We start from the raw sequence: 18,480 nt of genomic DNA, 5'->3' as shown, positions 1-18,480 counted from the left end.
GATCTGCCAGCACCTTGATCTTGGTCTTCTCAGCATCCAGAACTGTGAAAAATGAATGTTTGTTGTTTAAGCCACCCAGTCTATAGTATTTTGTTATAGCAGCTCGAACTGACTCAAATCCTTGGCTCTCACTACTGGCCTTTCCTCTTTCTTTCCCCTGCTCTATGCTCTGCATGTCCCTTGGTGTTTCCCAGAGTCCTGTCCTAGATTTCCTTTTCTCCTTTCTCTGGTCTCTCTCCCTGAGTGATCTCATCCACTCCCAGGGCTTCAGTTGCTATTTCTGTGCAACTCCTAAATATCTTTTTCCCAGCTGTTTGCTTCCCCTCTGTGAGATACTAGAAAATACATATATTGGTCTCTGCCCCCGGTTCCTGGCACAGAACTCCTAAAACTGTTGTAATTTCCTAAGTGATAAGAGCGCTGCAAGCATCTTTTTGTTGTAATATTTGGTCTTTGACTCTGTCCCTGACACAGAGCTCTTAAAACCCTTGTAAACTCCTAAGTCCAGATAAGAGTACAAGGAGCATCTTTTGTTCGAACAAGGCCGCTCTGTGTGGGCTCCTGAATGGGAGCTGGTCACTAGGAAAACCCAGCCAGTATTAGAACACTGGAATTTTCAACCCGGCTCCCTCCACTCCTTTAGAGAGGATAGAGGGGCTGGAAATGGAGTTAATAATTGATCATGCCTACGTGAGGAAGCCTCCATAAAATCCCAATAGTAGGGGGTTCGGGGACCTTCCAGGTTGGTAAACACATCCACCTAGTGGTAGGGTGGTACATCCCAACTCCACGGGGACAGAAACTCCTGTGCTTGGGACCCTCCCAGACCTCGCCCTATATATCTCAGGAAGGGAACACGAGAACCTCTGATCTGTAGCTAAATTGGACAGAAGTTGTGGGTAAGCTGGGGACCTACTTCTTGCAATTGGCTTCTGAAGTGGAGGGCAGTCTGAGCCCTTCACCTGTGGGATCTGACACTCTCTTCAGGTAGATCATGTCAGAACTGAGATAAATTGTAGGACACTCAGCTGCTGTTGCAGAATTGTTTGGTGTGGGGAAAACCCACACATCTGGTGTCAGAAGTGTTGTGTGGTAGTCCTATGTGAGTAACGGAGAAACACAGGAGGGAAGACCGTTTTTTTTTTTTTTTTCTTAGTCGCCCTCCCACCATCCATTCTCTCTACCCGGCTCTGCCTTGCTCCGTGTCTTGGGGCGCTGACCCCTGTGGATTGCATCAATAAGCTCTCTTGCCCTCCGGCTTCTTGTTGAGTTGAGCCAGTGAGAAGAATCAGGAAATAGGAAGGCGGGAAAAGAAAGAAGTCCTCCTGCTGAGGTCTTTCCCCAGAGAGCTAAGAACGCCGGGCAGGAGACCCAGGAGGGTAGGACTTGGAAGAGGATCGGAGTTCAGGGCCTCGGCCAACGAGAAAGAGCAAAGGGGCGGTCACAGGCTCTCTGGCTCAGACCCAGGCAGGCGGAGCGAGAGAACTCATTCATCCAGGGCCAGCCCAGGGCTGAGACTGCCGAGCTGGCTGGACCGGCCCAGGCCCGTCTCAGGGCTGGGAGCAGATTTCCTCGGGCTCCCACCCCCGGGGGCTGGGTCGGAGGGAACCTGTGCGGAGGATTTTAGTTTGGGGAGGGACCTAGGAGTGCCTGGCAGGGAGGGAGCTTCAGGGCAGCTGAGGCAGTCCCTTGGCCTGGAACACGGGGAGCAGCTTGTCCTGCCTGGAACGGCCCTTGGCCTCCCCGAGGTAAGCTGTGGGAGCTGGTAGCTGGCGGACCGGGTCCCTCTGTCTGGCGGGTTGGGGGAGAGCCCGAGGCCCAGAGCCAACCGTGGGGTGCCCCCTTGGCAGCCTCCTTCCGCAGTAGCCTTCACGAGTGGCCGCTTGGGATCCTGCCACTTTCATTTTAAAAGTTGGCAGCACGTTGGGCCAGGAGTCAGGGGGCTGGCTCTGACTCACCCCCCCTCGCCCATGGCCGGAGGACCAGGTAATGCCATTGCCCCTCCCAGTGCTGGTCAATCACTGGCCTTCTTTCTCTCCCTTCATCCCATTCTCCTCAGTGACTTGCCTCCCAGTTTTTTCCTCCCTCCAGCTGAGCCAGATGCTAGTCCTCCTGCGCTGCTGGACCTCTGCCCCGGAGACCACAGCCAGGGGAGACATCTCTGGCTTCTTCCTGCACAGCAAGTCTCCAAGGTTATTTGTTTCCTCCTTCCTGGTACGGGTGTCTGAGGGATTCTGTTCACTCCTTCATCTGTTACTATTCATTCGTTTATTCATCGTTCTTTGAGCAAGTGGCTGGATCCTCTCTGGTGGGTAGGGCTGGGGTTGGGTAGGGGTGGGGTTAGTTTGGGGTGGGACACACAATTTCCGCTCTTCCTGGGAATAAGAAAACTGAAATTTATTTCACAAATGTGTAGTGATCATCTATAATCTGGTGGCCAGCGTGGCAGAGTGGAAACTCATTTTGGAGTCATAGACACACTTGGATTTATATCCCACCTCTTCCTGAGTCTCAGTTTCCGTATCTCTAAATAGTATTGTTATGAAGATGACATGAGAAGGTACATGTCAAGCACCAAGCCGAGTGCCAGGCACACGGTGGGGCCTCAAGAAACATCTCTACTCTTTCCTTCTTCTTTGGCCCCCTTCCTGCCATGCCCCTCCCTAACTGCCACCTTCTCTATCTTGTAAAGATGTATCAGACACCCGTGGCCTTGAAGGCACTTGGGCAGACCTGGAAACACTGAGCTGGGAGTGAAGAAGGTGGTGGTGAAGGGAGGGGCTGAATAGGGAAAGCGCCTCCTGCCGGTTTGAGGTAAGAACACCTGCCAGGGCTGGAACCTCTAGTTGGAAGGAAAGGAAGGCTCTCCTGCTGTGTTTCTGAATTTGCATACTCACACCGAGCCAAAGATAGGAACTACCAGTTCCTAAAACCAACTCTGCCTGGCCTCAAGTTACAGGCTTTTAAATGCATAATCTCATTTAATCATAACCCTGTTACATTATTAACAGCCCCATTTTACAGATGAGGAAATGAAGATACAAGCAAACAAAGGGATTTGCCTAAGGTCACACGGCTAATAAGTAGTGCATCCAGAATTCAAATCTAGCTCAGACTCTAGACTCCATGGGCTCTGTGTAACTCCTTGCTGTCCTTCAAGCTTCTGTGTATCAGAAAGAACAAAAGGGCATCAGCATTCCCCCAACTTCCTAGACATTGGCTTCCCACTTCCTGTACATCTCCTGCTCTGGGCTGCTTCATCCAAGTGGGAAAGAGCACACTCCTTCCCTGATTCGTTTATTAATTCACTCATTCATATTTGATTCATTTAGTCAAGTGCTCTGTTAGTCCCAAGAGGGCAGGGACCATGTCTGTGTTCACAGTTTATAACAAGCACCGTATATGTCCCTGATAGAGAAATGTTCAGTGAATCCTTTGTGAGTAAATGAATTCAACAAACATCAATTGATGCATTCTGTGGGCTCCATAATAGGTATTCAAAGATGAAGAATCCCTATTAAGAATCTATCTTCAGGGCTTTCACAGCCTTGTGGAGGAGACAGTGATAATACAAAGAAGACAACTGTACCTTAGACAGGAGCAGAGGTTGCTGAGGGGACTAAGAGCGGCATTTAATTTTACCATGTCTGCTTTGTTCGCTACTGCATCCAGTGCCTAGCACCATGGCATGCACACGGTAGATGCTTAATAAGGCTTTGCAGAGGAGGTTTAGGACAGTCTTGAAGACAGTGTTAGGCCTTTGCCAGAACAAATTAGAGAGAGAAGATATTCTAGCAGAAGGAGATGCTCCTGAAAAGGCCTAGTGGAGGGTGGGAGCTGGAATTGCATGGGGCTTAGTAAGGCTGAAACTAGTGGTTACCAGTGGGGAGAGGGGAGGGGGAGGGGGAGGGGGAAGGGCAAGATAGGGGTAGGAGATTGAGAGGTTCAGGCTACTCTGAAAAATAAGCTGCAAAGATATATTGTATAGCACAGGGAATATAGCCAATATTTTATAATAACTTTAAATGGATATAATCTATAAAAATTTTGAACCACTATATTGTACCCCTGAAACTAACATAATATTGTAAGTCAACTATACCTCAATAAAAAAATTAATTAATTAAAGGCAACAAGAAAAAAAATGAAGGTGGAATCTCTCACAGACAGAAAATTATTCTGGTTTGACTCACTGGCTTGGCAGTGAGGACTGGTTTTGACAATTGGATTGTATGGTAGACATTTTCCATAAACTGAACAGGCTAAATCTGTAGCTCCAAGGCTTGGATGAAGATATATCTAAAGCGTGTCTCTAATAAAGACTATGCCAGAAAATTCTGTCTTGGAACCAATTTTAATTTGTGAGAAATAATTTTAGTTGTTGACTTAAAAATGTATGAGAGTAACATAGCTTGTCCAAAATTCTTATGGGGATTCATGAGCAAAAAACATGAAGACTACAGGCGTATGGCATAAATAGCATCACCGGCCAGGTGCATCATGGTGGGGATCCTGATCAGGTGAGGTGAAGTGGCTTGCCTGGAGGTAAGCAGGGGGCAGAACCGGAGCAAGAACCAGGGTTTTCTGAGTGCGGCAATTGTAGTGCTCTTTCTATGACCCCAAACTTCCTCCTTCCTTCCTTCTTCCACTTACTTGATGGTTTATTCAGCGAACACTTAGTAAGCACCTTTAGATGGAGTAAAAAAAAGAAACATTTCCTACCTTCCTGGAGCTTACAGACAACAAATAAACAAACCAGATATTTTTAGATAGTGGTAAGTACTAGAAGTGAGTTAGCAGGGGGATATGATAGCGAATGTGGGGTGGGCGGAGGTTGGCCTGCCACTTCAGAGAGGCCCGAAAAGGAGCTAGCCTTGAGGAGGGAGAGAGCTTGGTGTGTGCCTGAGACAGGAAGACGGCCGTGGCAGCAGCACAGAGATGTTGGGGGAGTGGTAGAAGGCTACAAAGAAGGCAGGAGCTAGGTCACGCAGCATTTATCAGCCATGGTAAGGATCCTGTATTTATCTTGAAGACAATGGGACACCGCTGAAGGATTTTTAAGCAGAGAGTTGATGTACTCTGATTTATGGTTTGGTTTTGTTTTGGAAGGGGGGCAGGAGCGGAAGCAGAGATGGAGACTAACTGGGAGGTGCTGGCAGGTGAGACACCTGCAGTCTACCCTGCTGAGGGGTATGAAGATGAACAGTGTTAATGGGAAGGCAGAATGGTCTGGGACGTCATGTCGTCTTCTAGTTCTCCTGAGGAGTGCTGGTAGCTATTGCTGTATAACAAATCACCATGAAACGTAGTAGCTTCCAACAACAACCATTTGATTTTGTCATGATTCTGTGGGTCTGGAATTTTTCAGCTGAGCAGTTCTGCTACATGTGGTGTCAGCTGGGGTCATTCCCTTGGCTGTATTCAGTTGGTGGCTGAGCTGGGCTGGAAGGTCCAAGAAGGCTTCACTCATAGGTCTGGCACCTTGGTGCTCTTCTATGTGGCCTCTCTCTCCGTGTGAGTAGCTTGGGCTTCCTCATGGCATGGTGGCCTCAGTGTAGGTTGACCTTCTTATATGGTGTCAGGCTTCAAAGAGGGAGCATTCTAAGAAGAACAAAAGTGGGGCTGCAGATCTCTCCAGGCCTGGCCTTGGGAGGTACCCAGCACTACTTCTGCTGCGCATTATCAGTCAAAACCAGTCACAGGACTGGCCCAGATTCAAAGTGGGGAAACAAACCCACCTTTTACTGGAGGAATGGCAAGTATTATGCTCCGTCTCTAATCTGCCACACTGGGCTTCTGGAAACTGAATAACCACAACTACCCTGATGATGTTGACCCACTTTTAAATCTAAACCACAGTTTAGTAGTCTTGCCCTCTTACCTGTGGTTTTGCTTTCCCCTGGTTTCACTTACCTGAGGTAACCTTGGTTTGAAAATATTAAATGGAAAATTCCAGAAATGAACAATTCATAAGTTTTAAATTGTGCATTGTTCTGAATAGCTTGATGAAATCTCGAGCTGTCCTGCTCCATCTGGCCCGGGATGTGAATCATCTCTTTGTCCAGTGTATCCTGCCCGTTCACCTAGTAGCAGTCTTGGTTATCAGTTGAGGTATCGCAGTGCTTATGCTGAAGTCACCCTTATTTTACTTAATAATGGCCCCAAAGCACAAGAGTAGTAATGCTGGCAATTTGGATCTGCCACAGAGAAGCCATAAAGTGCTTCCTTTAAGTGAAAAGGTGAAAGTTCTCGACTTAATAAGGAAAGAAAAATGGGGACTTCCTTGGCAGTCCAGTGGTTAGGACTCTGCTTCCATTGCAGGGGCACTCTGCATCCCTTGTAGGGGAGCTAAGGTCCCACAAGCTGAATGGAGTGGCCAAAAAAGTAAATAAGGAAAGAAAAAAAATCGTTGCTGAGGTTGCTAAGATCTATGGTAAAAATGAATCTTCTGTCTGTGAAATTGTGAAGAAGGAAAAAGAACTTCGTGCTAGTTTTGCTGTCTCACCTCAAACTGCAAAAGTTACAGCCACAGAGAGTGGTAAGTGCTTAATTAAGGTGGAAAAGGCATTAAATTTGTACAATAAGGTATTTGGAGAGAGACTGCATTCACATAAATTTATTACAATATATTGTTTTAATTATTCTATTTTATTATTAGTTATTATTTTTAATGTCTAATTTATAAATTAAACTTTATCATAGGTATGTACCTATAGGAAAAAAAACATTGTATGTCTAGGATTTGGTGCTATCGGCAGTTTCAGGCAACCACTGAGGGACTTGGAATGTATCTCTGTGGATAAGGGGGGACTACTGTATACTGTGTTGGAACAATTTATAGTCTTTATTCCCCACTGGATAGGGAGGGCCTGGGGAACAGGAAGTGGTTTTGTTTTTGTTTTTTTCTTTGTATTTCCAGAGCCTAACATATACAAGGCACTCAGGGTATGTTGTCCAATGAAGTCACACATCACATAAGAATTCATTGGTTATCAAACCATAGTGTATATGAGAATCCCCTGGGAAGCTGTTAAAGAGACAGGCAGATTCCTGGGCAAGACCCCAGCCCAGAATCCAAATCTCTAGGGCAGGGGGTTTGAGTCTTGGCTGCACATTAAGAAATCCCAGTGCCCAGGCCCTAGCTCCAGAGGCCCTAGCTCCAGAGGCCCTAATTCCACTGATCGGGGTGAGCTCAGACATCAACACTGTTTTACAGTCTCCTCAGACAATTCTGATGCGTATCCAGGGTTAAGAACTACTGCCCTAGGATTAGAACCAGCCATCTTCACCTGACTTCTCCAGATGATTCTGAGGTAGGTGGTGACCAGCTGTCCTTGGTGTGCCCAGGACTATCCTGATTTTAGCACCCTAAGTCCCATATCCCAAGAAATCCCTAGTCCTGTGCAGATCAGCACAGTTGGTCATTATCAATGGACCGTTATTTAAGAAACATTGTAGATGAGGCAGTGAAAGCCTTTTTGAAAAATACCTGGAAATATCTAATGAAAGCAACGATTCTGCCTCCTTACTTAAGGGACTGAAACAGTATCATAATGTCATCAAACAGAGCCAACTCCTTGAATTAAGGAGGATTGTTGCAGAGCGCCGTGCTCTGGTGGGCTAGGTCATTAACCTAGTTAAATAGTGTGTCTGTCTTTGGGAATTCTTCCAGACTCTATTCCTTAGTGTACATGAGGCAGCTCTGAAAGCCTGACCACAATCAATAAGGATGATGTGTTGAGGATAGCATGAGATACAAGATGAAGTTTTTGTCTCTACACCGGTACGTATTATTATTACTATTATTCGTATTATAATAGAGTACACAAATATATGTAATATCTTAAATAGCTCTGTGGGGTGGCAGTGGGGTATAGTAGAGCAGCTCAGGATCTAGCCTCAGAAGAATGGGATTTTGCTCTGGCTTTGCTGTGACTAGGTGTGCAATCATGGGTGCCTTTTTGCCTTAGTTGTTCATCTGTAAAATGGGAATAAAAATGGTGCCTTCTTCACAAGGCAGCTGGGAGGCTTCATCAAAATAACATAAGTGGGACTTCCCTGGCGGTCCAGTGGTTAAGACTTCACTTTCCAACGCAGGGCGTACGGGTTTGATCCCTGCTCGGGGAGCTAGGATCCCACATGCCTCGTGGCCAAAAAACCAAAACATAAAACAGAAGCAATATTGTAACAAATTCGATAAAGACTTTAAAAATGGTCCACATCAAAAAGAAAAATCTTAAAAAACAAACAAACAAACAAGAGATGGGAATTCCCTGGCAGTCCAGTGGTTAGGACTCAGCACTTTCACTGCCGTAGGCCCAAGTTCGATCCCTGGTTGGGGAACTAAGATCCTGCAAACTGCATGGCATGGCCGAAAATTAAAAAAACAAACAAAAAGAAAAAACAAACAAATCCCCACAAGTGAAAGTGGTTCTGTGGATTGGGAAGGGGAGGTATCATGATTGTCTTTGAATGGGAGAGACACAAAAGTTATTCCACTGAGAAGTCTTGTACGTGACCAAGGTCCTGGTGCCCCCTCCCGCGGAACCGCAGCCACAGCTGTGGGATTCCCTACCTTAGCTGCCCTCACAATTGAGGGCAAGTGTGCTTTGCTTCAGAAGGAAAACTTTTGGAAAAGGCGGTTTGCAAAGGCATTTTTTTCTTTTTCTGTTTTAAAATCCTTTGCCTATTTGTTTCAGGTGTATCCTCAGAGATGTAGCAAAAAGAAAACAACCACAACCACAAACCCATACATTTGAAAAGCTGGTTCTTAATTTCTGGAGCTAAAAAAGCACTCTTTCAGGCTATAACCACAGAGTGATTGCTGCAGGCCTCTGGGATGGGGCATAATAATGGTTTGCAGTGTGATGAAGGAGGCTGTTAGTTTCTGTGGCCCCGAGGCCAATGTGGCCTCTCCAATTACCAGGTTGCCTAGCAACACCATCAAAAGTCTCCCCATTAGGCCCAGCTGGGCAGCAATTGGGCACACCCAGCCTAGTCTGTCGCCCAGCCTCCTGGGCACCCTGGCCACATCAAGGCTGGACTCGGCCTCTGCAAGGGCCTCCCTGGTACCAATGAGTGGGTGGGCCAGCTGTTTAAAAAAAACACAATTCAGATGTTTGAAACCTACTTGTTTGAATGCAGCTGGGAAACAGCACAAGTGAATGATCGAAAGCCTCTTCTGCCAAAGGGGAGTTGTCCTAAGATTGGTGCCCTTGGCAGCGCTCTCCTGAGTGAGGTGAAGAAGGGAAGGTGAGCCTGACTTAGTCCTCGTGTTCTCAGAGAATCAAATCCTTTTCCTTTCCTGGACGCCTGTCTCCATCTTGATTCCCTGTGGCAGTAATGGGGGTGGTGGGGATTCCCAGCCCTGCCTGCCAGTTCTTCTGTAGCTCCCATCTGGGAACTCTCAGGGTCTAGTCTGGGCCTGTTTGGGGAGCTGGAAGAAGAAGAGGGAGGTTAGGGAAGAGGGAAGGATGGGATGAAAATAATCAGAATAAATATGCACACTTCTTACCTTGTTACCTAGAGATCACAGGGCAGAGCAACACACGGGGTCTTTGGAGTCAGACCCCTTCAAAGGCTCCTGTCCTAGCCTTCTCCTCACTAGCTGTATGACCTTGAGCAAGTTACTCTGGAAGCCTGAGTTTCCTTATCCATAAAATGGGAATGTTATTATCCCACCTTACAAGGTTGTTGTAAGCAGCAATGAAGTGAGTGCTCGTAAAGTGTTTAGCACAGAACCTGGCACACAGTAGGCGCTCACTATTATGGCAACTATTTCATTTGATTCTTACAATAATTCTGTAAGATATTGAGCGAAGTAGAACTCGGGTCTTCACAGTGCCAAGCACAAGGACTGGTGCTCCTCAAAGACAGGTGACAGTCCCTTTTGTAACCCCTACGGCATGGTGGCTCTGCAGGTCTCCTCTGACAGCTCAGTGATGGCAGAATGATGTTGGAGGGGGAAGGGTGTGTGCAGAGGAAAAGTGTGAGGGGAGGTGCTTTTCAATATAAAGGAACACAAAACTCTTAGTTAACGTGGTGTACGTGGAATTCCTCTCTCCTTCCCGTCTTCCTTCCAGTATTCTTTTAAATAAACTTCATATTTTGGAACAATTTTAGATTTACATAAAAGTTACAGAGAGTTTGTTTACCTTTTACTCAGATATAGGTATTTTCTGAACACCTGTGCACCAGGAACTTTCTGGGCATGAAGAATACAGCAATAAAACTGTGTCTGCCTTCCGTTGGAAGATCACAGAGATTGTGAGATGGAGTGGACCTTGGAGAGCCTTGTCTGTGGTTCTCAAAGGTGCTGAGGCCTCCACTTCACTGGTATAAGTGTCAGAAATTTACTAAATCTATTAAATTAGTTTCTTCAGGACTGGGGCCCAGGAATCTGTATAAAAGCAAATATTGAAAAACAAATGCCTGAGGGGATTCTAAGGCATAGCCAGTGTGGGGAACTGCTGGTCTAGTCCCCAGTGTTCCCTGTGCAGGTGAGAGGACTGTGGCTCAGAGCTGGGAAGGGACTTGCTCCAGGTCACACAGCCCGGAAGTGGCAGAGTGAGACCGAAAAACAGATCCCCTAGTTCTGTGCTGTCCTTACACTGTGTCTCCCAGACACAGAACAAGAAATGAGTTTAGCTTGTAACAGGAAGACCCCAGATAGAGTTTAGAAGAGTTTCTTGGCTATTTAGGTGTAGTAGTTAGGTTCTTGGTTGCAAGGGATTCTGATTCTGATTCTGGCTGATTACACCAGTAAATGAATTTTATTGAATGCCCATTGGGTAGTAAAATTTAAAAAATCTATTTCGCTCATCGTACTCACACTTCTGGCACCAAATGTGTGGGTTTTCCACACCATGCAATTCTGACACTGGCTACCCCACAGATTAAGGGCTCAGTCCCACAAGACTGCTCCCTACTTCAGATACCAACTGCAAGCCTGGGTTTCCGGTGCTTCTGACCAAATGGCTATAAATTCGGGGCTTCTGTGACCTTCCCCCCGCTTGTGTTCTATAATTTGCCAGAATAGCTCACAGAACTCAGGAGAGGGCATTACCTACTATTATCAGTTTAGTATAAAGATTACAACGCAGGAGCAGCCAAATGGAAGAGGTGCATAGGGCAAGGGGAAGGGATGCAAAGCTTCCGCACCCTCTCTGGGTGCATCACCTTCCCAGCACCTTGATCTGTTCTCCAACCTGGAAGCTCTCCAAACCCATTTCTTTAGGATTTTTATGGAGGTTCCATCACATAGGGATGATTGATTAAATTATTGACCGCTGGTCATTAAACTCAATCTCGAGCCCTTTTCCCCGTCCCACAGGTGGGGACTGAAAGTTCCAACCCTCTAATCACATGGTTGTTTCCTCTGGCAACTGGGTCCCACCCTCTAAGAATCACTTCATTAGCATAAACTCAAGTACAGTTGAAAAAAACTTACTATGAATAACAAAAGATACTCCTCTCACCCCTATCACTCAGGAAATTCCAAGGGTTTTAGGAGATCAGTGCCTGGAGCTGGGGATGAAGACCGAATATGTATTTCTTAGTATATCACAATATCATGGTAGATCACAAAATCACTGGAAGGAAGCAAAGTTTGGGAAATAAGCAGAAACACACGGAGACCAGGCACCTACCAGTACACCAAAATCACAGAGCCAGGTAGGCAAAGACAACCCCCTTGTCGCTGCTGCGTGCTCATTGCTTCAGCCTGCATCAAAGACACAGCTGGCATTGGATTCTGGGTGCCACACTGACTCCAATGGCAAGGCTGGATGGACACCAGATACTGCTGCCACCGCTTTAAAGTGCACTGCTGTAAGAATCTTCCCCATCCCCAGCTCCAGTCCCCAAAATTCTAAGCAAATGCAGCTGATTGTTCAAGCCTAGGTCACATAGCTGAGCTCTAGCTGCCTAAGGACCTGGAAAAGTGAGTACTGAGCATTTTTAGCTTTTATACTGGGAAGTGGTCCCTGCTGCCCACCCAGATTCATGAGATGAGGAATTCGCCGAGAAAACTGACAAATGACCATTACATGTGTTATCAAAAGAATACAGTGGAAGTGTTATAGAACCAAACCTGGGTTGACTCGCCTACACGCTAAAGTCAATCTACTGACACCAGGTTTTGGTGAAGGAAAGTGCAGTGTTTACTGCAGGGCACCAAGCAAGGAGTCCAGGGCAGCAAGTGCTCATAACACCTGAATTCCCCGATGAGTTTCAGCAAAGCATTTTTTAAAGGCAAGGTGAAGGAGGGGTGACCCAAGGTATGTGATCAGCTGGTGCACAATTCTCTGATGGTGAGGTAACAGGGTGGAAATCACAGGAGTTAACATTATCAATCCTTAGGCTCCAGTAGGCCTGGGGACTATGTGGTCACGATCATCAGGTAGTTAATGTCTTCCATTTGGTGGGTGTTTTAGCATCTGCAAAACAACTCAGGAAATGTGCATCAGATACTATTATCCAGGTACTTCAGAGAGGAGCTAAAGCAGAGGATATGAGGGAGAGGTCTGTCCCGGGAAGGCCCCATAGGGTCCTGCTCGGTTATGGAAGTCATTGACTTAAAATTTTCTGGCTATAATTTATAACAATTTTGGGAGACACTATGTGGTATTGAAACTGCTAGGTGGCATTTCGGGGGGCTCTGAGGACCTCCAGTCCTTTATGTCTCAGCACATTAAGAATTCAGCAAGAGGCAAAGTGATAGATAAGAAGTGATTTATTAGAATAGGACGCTTGTGATGCTTACAGTCGGGCGGGTGAGAAGGTGCTGTGCCGGAAGGACTCAGTGAGCTACAGTTTTATAATCAAAGGAAAAGTGGGGAGGGGGAAAAGACCACCTTCCTCATTCTTGAGTAGACATCACACTTCCATCATCAGCTCCTCCTCTATGTTGGGGCGGGGAGTTTTCTTGTCCCTACGTGGTCAAGCCGGGACTGTCATGGCACTATGGAAAAATTATTTCAGGTCTCAGTACAATGAGGGTCTTTCACTTTGAAATGTCACCTTTCCATAAATTATTGTTTTTTTATGTGTGCAGAGAGCATGTCCTAAGGGTCGTTAACTTACTGAGCTCACTGGACAGGATGTGGGTCTCATGCCACCATTGTGTTATTGTTTTGGGGCATGTCTCATGCTTCTGTAGCATGGTTTTGCTGCTAAGCAAGCCTACTTGGTTTTATGGTTAAGCAAACCTGCTTTCTTGAGTGATCATTAACTTACAGGGGTCTCCCATAATTTTTTCTTTACTTACAATCCTCTGGTGGAAATAGCTATTTATCTACTTTGTCCCTTTACTCTGTCCATATCAGTATATAGTGAATGAGGGCACCTAAAAGCTCTTTGGAAAAATCCCTTGCCAATGTCGAGTCTCCTGTGTAAATCTTTTTTTGGCCACACCACGTGGCATGCGGGATCTTAGTTCCCCCACCAGGGACCGAACCCACGCCCCCTGCGGTGGAAGTGCAGAGTCTTAACCACTGGACTGCCAGGGGAGTCCTAAATCTTCTTATGGAAATCTCTTTTGCTACAGATTTTTTTTTTTTTTAAAGGCAGATGATTGTTCTGGATAAATGAGCACAGCCTGCTCTTTCCAATCCTTGGCCAACACACTGGCTCCATGACTTGTAACACGAGCAGTGCTTATACCAGTTAAGGTCAGGAAGTAGGAAAGTTCTTTCCACTTTTCCTCTTCTTAAGAATAATTTCTAGCTTGAAGGGAAGGTCTTTGGTTCTTGAACGTCTCCATTTTTCTTTTTTTTTTTTTTAATTAATTAATTAATTAATTAATTTTTGGCTGTGTTGGGTCTTCGTTTCTGTGCGAGGGCTTTCTCTAGTTGTGGCAAGTGGGGGCCACTCTTCATCGCGGTGCGCGGGCCTCTCACTGTCGCGGCCTCTCTTGTCGCGGAGCACAGGCTCCAGACGCGCAGGCTCAGTAGTTGTGGCTCACGGGCCCAGTTGCTCCGCGGCATGTGGGATCTTCCCAGATCAGGGCTCGAACCCATGTCCCCTGCACCGGCAGGCAGACTCCCAACCACTGCGCCACCAGGGAAGCCCTAACGTCTCCATTTTTAACCAGAAGGCTATGAGTCTTTTCTACTCTTCCAACATTCTTTTTAACAATCTACCTCCAGTTGTTCCCTAAGGGTAGGATGAGAACATTTCACATCAGTGCCACCCACTTTTGATCTGAATGTGTGTGTGTGTGTGTGTGTGTGTGTGTGCGCGTGTGTATTTCAACAAAGAGTTGGCAGCCACTTGCTGCAGATAAGAGGTAGGAGGTGAGGCATAATATCAAGTCAACATTAAAGAAAGCTCAAGAAACCTGCATGATCTTTGCTTAATGAGTAAGAAAGCACAGTCAGTGTAGTAAACAATTTCACTCAATGAGTAACACTGTGATGAGAGTGACCAAGTAAATAATTTGATAGCCGTGAATGTTTTTATATCTCTGTGAGACTATAATGTGTTGTAATCATCTCTGGCTTGTTTTGAGGCTCTTGTGCTGTCAAACTGAGCCTCTGAAAATTCTGGTAATCTAGAAAATTCAGATATTCTATCCCAACTATGACCTATAGAACCCATGGAGTATACAGGCCACACCTACACAATTAATGACATGATCTTAGATTAGACTTACTTTGTGAGGCCCTAGAGAGGGAAACCTTGGACCCAGGAGCAGAAGGGCTGGTGAGCAGATTTCAGCACAGTGTAAGGATGAACTACCTAAGAAGTAGAACTATCAGAAAATACAACAACCCGATTAAAGGACATTCAGGTTCTTTGTAATGTTTCACTACTCTGAATAGTTCTGCACTGGACATCTTTGAAAGATAGCCTTGAGTACTCGCTCAAATACATTTGTAGCATAGATTTCTAGAAGTAGAAAGGTTCTGTTGAAAGGTATACACGTTTCATATTTTATAGATACTGCCCAATTGCCTTGTGAAAAGGCTGCATCAATTTACACCTCATAAACTGCACCCATTTCCACACAGCCTTGTAAGTATGAATCAGTCTTTTTCATTGTTGCCAATCTGGTCAGTAATGTTTCCAATGTGGTGAATTGTGCTCAGAAACTCAGGTGTGGATGCAGAAGATAAACAGGAATGGCAGGGATGGGGAATGTCAGACTAGAAGCAGCACCTGTGAACATCAAGCACTAGATGCTGGAGATGAGATGAACCAGAGAGAGGCCTCTTTCCTCAAGGAACAGGCACGCAGACAGGTACGGAAGTCAGAGCGTGACAGTGTCTGACCGAGAAGAGAGGTCAAATCAAAATGCCACGATCACTACCAACATGTTCATCTATTTCTGGAATCTACAGTAGGTAGGTCTAGACGTCAGATCCCTTTACTGCACGTGCCAAGGAAGAAAGCAGACACACAGTGAGTCTTAGCTAAACTGAATGGGTCAGATACCTTTGCAGCACAGGAAACATATTTCACTAAAATACCTAAAATGATGGGCTTAAAGTCGTAACATTTCTGGAAATTTTTTTTTTTTTTTCTGGAAATTTTGAAATCTGGAAAAAAAGAGAAAAATTGCGGGGAAATGTAATCCTTGTTTTTCTAGCTCCTTTTATAGATATAAAGTTGTGTTATTCACAATGTGGAACTTTCCTCATGAAATGATCATGTATGATATTTAAATTTACAATAGGGCTTATTAGCACAATGTTAATCACTCCTAATTGAACTTATTTTTAAAAATGCCTTAATATTTGTGTTTAAGAGCTGCTGATCTTAAATCCATACTCGTTTTGTCATTTATGAGACATGAAAGAAACTATAAATAATCATCAATATGCAAGGAAAATTAATAAAATAGTTATCTCTACAGACTTAATGTCTGTCCCTGGGAGGCTGGGTGAGTGGGAGGTAAGAAGCCTTTATTTTCAGCAAAGTTACTGGGGAAAAATAAATAAAAGGGGAGTTCTCTTCTTCCCTAAATTTATTGGATATAACCTATTGTAATGTGGGACCTTGCCTAATGGAATACATGTGAAAATGAATTGTGACCTGATTCCTAGTAACTTGCAGCATGAAAATAGACCCCAGACTCAGCCCCATCCCTTCCATCTGTCCATCCATCCATCCACATACCCACTCATCCATCCATCCATAGCCAGTAATAACTAATAATTGTGGAGTGTTTACTATGTGCCAGAAACTGTTCTAAGTGCTTTACATGCATTGTCTCAAATAATTTTCCCCATAATGCTATGAGGTAAGTGCTATCATGATTCCGACTTTAAAATGGGATCTGAAGATTTTCCAATAAATTAAACATAGAATTACCATATGACCCAGCGATTCCACTCTTAGGTATATACTCAAAAGAATTGAAAACAGGTATTCAAATAAAAACTTGTATGGGAATGTTCATAGCAGCTCTATTCACAGTAGCCAAAAGGTGGAAACGATCCAAATGCCCTTCAACAGATGACTGGATAAACAATATGGTTTTGTTTGTATATCTATCTATACAATGCAATATTATTCAGCCATAAACAGGAATGATGTACTGATACATGCTACAACACAGATGAACCTTGAAGACTTTTCTAAGTAAAAGAAGCCAGACTCAAAAGGCCACATATTTTATGATTCCATTTATATGAAATATCTAAAATAGGTAAATCCATAGAGACAGAAAACAAATTAGTGGGTGCCAGGGGCTGGAGGGAGGGGGCAATGGGGAGTGACTGCTTAATGGGTATGGGGGTTTTGTCTGGGGTGATGAAAAAGTTCTGGAACTACATAGTCGTGATGGTTGCACAACACTGCAAATGTATTTAATGCTACCGGATTGTACACTTTTAAATGGTTAATTTTATGTTTATTTTACCACAATTCTTTAAAAATGTAATTTGAGGCTCAGAGAATTTAAGTGACTTACTTAAGGTTACTTTACAGCTGATAGGTTGTAGAGCTGTGTTTTAATCCCAGTCATCTGGCTCTATGGCTCATGACTTAAAAAAAAAATTCCAGTGAAAAACTTTATTTTGGGCCATTTAGGAAGTTTAGATACACTGGACTAAGCTGAAAACATCAGTAGCATTGGATACCGTTGATTAAGCCCATGCTGGTGACAAACAGTATAATCTATCTAGTCTTCACAGTGACCTTGAAAATTTAATATTATTGTTTAGTTTGTGTGTGTTTGTGTGTGTGGTAAAATATACACGACATAAAATTTACCATTTTTATCATTTTTAAGTGTACAATTCATGGCATTCACTGCATTTACACTGTTGTACAACCATCACCGTCATCCATCTCCAGAACTTTTTCATCTTCCCAAACTGAAACTCTGTATAGTACCGATTAAACATATAACTCCCCATTCCCCCTGTCTCCCAGCCCCTGGCAACCCCCACTCTATGGCTCATGTTCCCAGGTCCAGGGCTATTGTCTGGGGTTGCACATAAAAATAAGACATGACCACTTTCCAGGTCTGTCTAGCCTGTGTACCTGCCCTCTAGTGACCCTGACACTGTGTCTTTCCCCACCACATTAGGGAAGTCCAGATGCAGCACGACAGAGTCATTAAAGTGTGCAGAAGATCCTCTGTGGCCTGTGGCTGGGGAGCGGGAGAAGGAAGCCAGGCGATGGAATATGGTTGGGATGAAAGGCAGGGATGAAGGGATTGCAACAGGAAGCTCTGTTAGGAAGGGTGAAGATGAGAATTGGGAAGATACTGCTTGTCTTCTTTCTTCCCGGATTGTTAGGAGGAGTACGTGAGAATTTGCATGAGGATGTGCTTTGAAGAGACTGGGGTGCTCTGCACACTTCCTTAGGACTCACATCACGACTGAAGCGGACTTGTTTTAAGGGCATAACTCAGCAGAGCAGTTTCAATGGGGGATGCAGACGATAAGATGTTTAGTGGATACAAACTCCTCCTTCAAGACACTAGGCCACGAGGGGAGGGAAGAAATAGTACAGTGCTTGAGACTTTAGGGTCCAGCAAAGGTCTCATAGATATGACTTTGTTTTTATTCTATCTTATTTTTTTTAAGTTTAAGGTGTACAGCATAATGATTTGACTTACATACATCACGAAATGATTAGACACAACATTAAAGAAATAGAAAATAATTTTTTTCCTTGTGATGAGAACTCTTGGGATTTACTGTCTTAACAACTTTCATTTATAACGTACAGCAGTGTTCATTATCTTTATCATGTTGTACATTACATCCCTTGTACTTGGTTACCTTATAACTAGGAGTTTGTACCCTTTGACTACCTTCGTCTAATTCCCCCTCCCACCCACCCCTTTGGTAGACACAAATCTGAACTCTTTTTGTGTGACTTTGTTTTTGAAGCATAATTGACCTACAACACTGTTAGTTCCTGGTATACAACACAGTGATTCGTTATTTCTGTACATTTCAAAATGATCACCATGAAAAGTCTATTTGTCATCTGTCACCATACAAAGCTATTACATAATTATTG

At 44.7% G+C, this 18,480-nt stretch overlaps 1 protein-coding gene across 2 annotated transcripts in view; it reads left to right on the top strand.

Annotated features, from left to right (window-relative positions):
- The first annotated feature begins 1,544 nt into the window (after positions 1 to 1,544).
- Positions 1,545 to 18,480, top strand: part of RHBDL2 (rhomboid like 2) — a 52,993-nt gene continuing 36,057 nt past the window's right edge. The window contains exon 1 of one of the 2 annotated variants that reach the window (XM_007164737.2): positions 1,545 to 1,748. The gene's annotated coding sequence lies outside the window, so the exon portion shown is untranslated. The remainder of the gene's footprint in view (positions 1,749 to 18,480) is intronic. The other variant, XM_057540648.1, reaches the window with a different exon arrangement.

The sequence above is a fragment of the Balaenoptera acutorostrata genome, chromosome 1 (assembly GCF_949987535.1).
Source record: "Balaenoptera acutorostrata chromosome 1, mBalAcu1.1, whole genome shotgun sequence".
In the NCBI taxonomy this organism is placed as follows: Eukaryota; Metazoa; Chordata; class Mammalia; order Artiodactyla; family Balaenopteridae; genus Balaenoptera; species Balaenoptera acutorostrata.
This window is presented reverse-complemented; position numbering and strand designations above follow the sequence as displayed.